The sequence below is a fragment of the Brassica oleracea genome, chromosome C8, assembly GCF_000695525.1.
Source record: "Brassica oleracea var. oleracea cultivar TO1000 chromosome C8, BOL, whole genome shotgun sequence".
NCBI classification, from domain to species: Eukaryota; Viridiplantae; Streptophyta; class Magnoliopsida; order Brassicales; family Brassicaceae; genus Brassica; species Brassica oleracea.
Window position 1 is genome coordinate 15,328,823 of NC_027755.1, and position 3,492 is coordinate 15,332,314.

General features: G+C 40.1%; 1 pseudogene; it reads left to right on the forward strand.

The window, feature by feature from the left end:
* The first annotated feature begins 1,287 nt into the window (after nucleotides 1-1,287).
* On the forward strand, nucleotides 1,288-2,145 carry LOC106308741 (annotated as a pseudogene).
* The last annotated feature ends 1,347 nt before the right edge of the window (nucleotides 2,146-3,492 follow it).

Genomic DNA, 3,492 nt, shown 5'->3' on the forward strand with positions numbered 1-3,492 from the left:
ATCGATTGTATGCATTGGGAGTGGAAGAATTGTCCCACCGCTTGGAAAGGGCAATATTTTCGTGGTTCTGGAAAACCCACAATCGTTTTAGAGACGGTTGCTTCATATGATCTCTGGATATGGCATGCGTTTTTTGGACCGACAGGTACTTTAAATGATATCAATGTTCTTGATCGCTCACCTGTTTTTGATGACATAATAAATGGTCAAGCTCCGCAAGTGAATTTCTTGGTCAACGGAAGAGAGTATCATTTGGCTTACTATCTCACCGATGGTATTTATCCGAGATGGGAAACTTTTATCCAATCTATTTCAGTTCCACAAGGACCGAAAGCTGTTTTATTTGCTCAACGACAAGAAGCTGCCCGAAAAGATGTCGAACGTGCTTTCGGCGTCTTGCAAGCTCGATTTGCCATTGTTAAAAATCCAGCACTTTGTTGGGATAAAGTCAAGATTGGGAAGATTATGAGAGCATGTATCATACTCCATAATATGATAGTAGAAAACGAACGAGATGACTACACTCAATACGATGTTTCAGATTTTCAACAAGGAGAAGGAAGTGTTTCTTCATATGTCGATCTCACCTATTTTACAGATATCCCTACAAATATCGTCAATCAGATGGGTGTTCGAACAAGAATTCGTGATAGACAAGCGCATCAACAACTGAAAGGTGATTTGGTTGAGCATATATGGCATAAATTTTGACGCGATCAAGACAACAACTGAGCTTCGATGTCTCTTTCAAATTATTATCGTTTATTTTAGTAATCTTTGTTTTAAGGTTTTTATGTTAAAATATATGTTTAAAATGTTATATTTGACTTTGTTTTATTTAATAAATAATTTTAATCTTTTTTAACAATTTTATGTTTACAAATAAATTTAATATTTTTTTATTGCTAGGAACCTTAATTAAGCAACTATCAATAAACTCCTATCATTAAGTGTTTCTTAACAAAGTTACCTGTCATAATTATAATAGTTAAAAATTAATGATGTCCTACTTAAACAACAATTAAAGGTTGCTAGCAATGCACATGCTCTAAGGAAGTTCTATGGGTTGCGAACAGAGACAACCCACTCTCCGACCACATTGGAAAGCTCAAGGCAATTAACTCCAACCTTGTCCTCCTTGACCAATATGGCACCCGTGTCTGGTGGACCAATGTGACTAGTACAAATCTGAACAGTGGAAATTTAATATTGAGATACTCCGACAATAACAACAACTCATATGAGTGGCAGAGTTTCGATTTTCCGACAGATACTTAAGTGTCTGAAATGAAGTTAGGTTGGGATGCCACATCGAACATTAATAGAGTCTTAAAATCCTGGAGAGGCCCTAAAGATCCGTCATCAGGGAAATTCACCTATGGGGTGGAACGTAATGAGCTCGGCAGAGTATCATACGGAAGAAAGGTGTGCCAACATTTCGGAATGATCCGTGGAACACAATAAACGACTTAGAAGGAAGTGGGAAATTTAATGTACGTGACATACAGCCTTACCGTGACCAAAGAGGAGGCTACATATGTGTTCAGTATCGCGAATGAGACTTTTTTCTCAATACTTAGATTATCATATTGAGGCATGTTGATCCGGTCTACGTGGATTCCAAAACCACAAGAAGTGTGGAAACGGATAGTTCATATGTTTGCAGACGATATGTGCAGTTGGTACAACAAATGTGGAGCGAATGGTCTCTGCAGTAGAGACACATCACCGAACTGCAAATGCATAGACTGGTTTGAGGCAAGGGACAAGGAAGCATGGGATCTGAACGACCACACAGGTGGGTGTGTGAGGAAGACATCGTTGAGCTGCTCTGGAGACGGGTTTCTCCGGCTTAGCAGAATGAAGTTACCAGATATTTCAGAGTCTTTTGTGGACAGGAGAATTGGATTGGAACATTGCGAGGACAAGTGCCGCAAGATGTGCAACTGTACAGCGTATGGGAACGCAGATATGTATAATGGCGGATCAGGTTGTGTAATTTGGGTGGGAGAGCTCATTGATCTCCGTAAGAACAACATTGCCGGGCAGGATCTCTTCGTTAGACTGGCAACAACGGATGCAGGTGACTTTCCTCTGTTTTTCAAATGGTCGCTTTCTCTGTATTTATATATTGAATACTTTTGACTTGTACTTTCTTAATTCAGCAGCAGCAGCAGCAGAAAAAAAGAAAAAAATGAAGAGTACAAAAAAGATAATGTTTTTTTTCTTTTTTTGAAAAATGGCTTTATATATATATATATATATATGATATGTGCGGCAGTTTTGTTTTGGGCTGGGCCCATTAAAAGATGATCAAGCCCTCAAGCATTTTAATAGGTATACCCATTATAAACAAAAGGGATGAAGCCCAGGTCATTGAAGAGAAATAGAGCCGGCGAAAGAGCCGCTTTCGAAACATGCATAGGCGTTATCTGTCGGAGTGATCACGGAGGTAGATGATCCGTCAAGTTGCAATCCAAATATGGAAGAGGGAGGAGGCGAAAGATGGGTTCTTATGGAAAGGGACAACAGAGGGCCATCACTCAGCTCGAGTAGCATGGGAAACTGTAACTTTGTCGAAGGAGGAAGGAGGTTTGGGAATTCGTGATCTGCACCAATGGAATAAAGCCTGCACTTTGAAGCTTGTCTGGCTCCTATTCTTCAGATCAGGATCAATATGGGTCGCCTGGTTCACAAAACATATCTTCAGAGATTGCAAAAGTAATTTTTGGACAATCAAGGAGAAGCAATCACACTCTTTCGCCATCAAGAAACTACTACGAGTTAGAGAGTATGCTTACAACTGGATTCACATCAAAGTAGAAGATGGAGCCTCTGCACGGTTCTGGTCTGATAATTGGAGCCCCTTTGGCAACGTCAAGGAGTTCTTCAACATAAACACTGCATCAGCCCTGGGAATCTGCCAAAAGGCAACTCTGGCCGACATACACTATGATGGAGGATGGCAAATTCCAGCACCTCGATCGGAACCTCAATTGGCTCTCCATACATTCCTCACTACCCTCACTCTCTCTCAGGCGCAGGACAGATATGAATGGAGTCAACCGGGAAAGCCATCTTCAACCTTCAAGACTGGACTGACCTATAATCCCATCAAGCCACGTTCAAACCCTGTCTCCTGGTCCAAGATTCACTACAAGAAAACACATGCTTAACGAGGAAATTTAACAAGGAAAAATATTCCTCGTAAATTTACGTCGATTTTACGAGAAACTTACGTAGAAAACTAATGTCATCGCTACTTCCTCGTAAATTAACGACAAAAGCGTTTCGTCGTAAAGTGGATGTAATTTGACGAGTATTTTACGAGGAAATACTATTTCCACGTAAATACGACGTAAACTTCGCGTGTTATTTACGAGGAAATAGTTTACGTGTATTTAGCGAGGAAATTTTGAATCCACCTACTTTGTAGGTGTTACACGTTTTTTTTTGCCACCTAATTAATTTTCTTCGTCGTAAATTCATAGA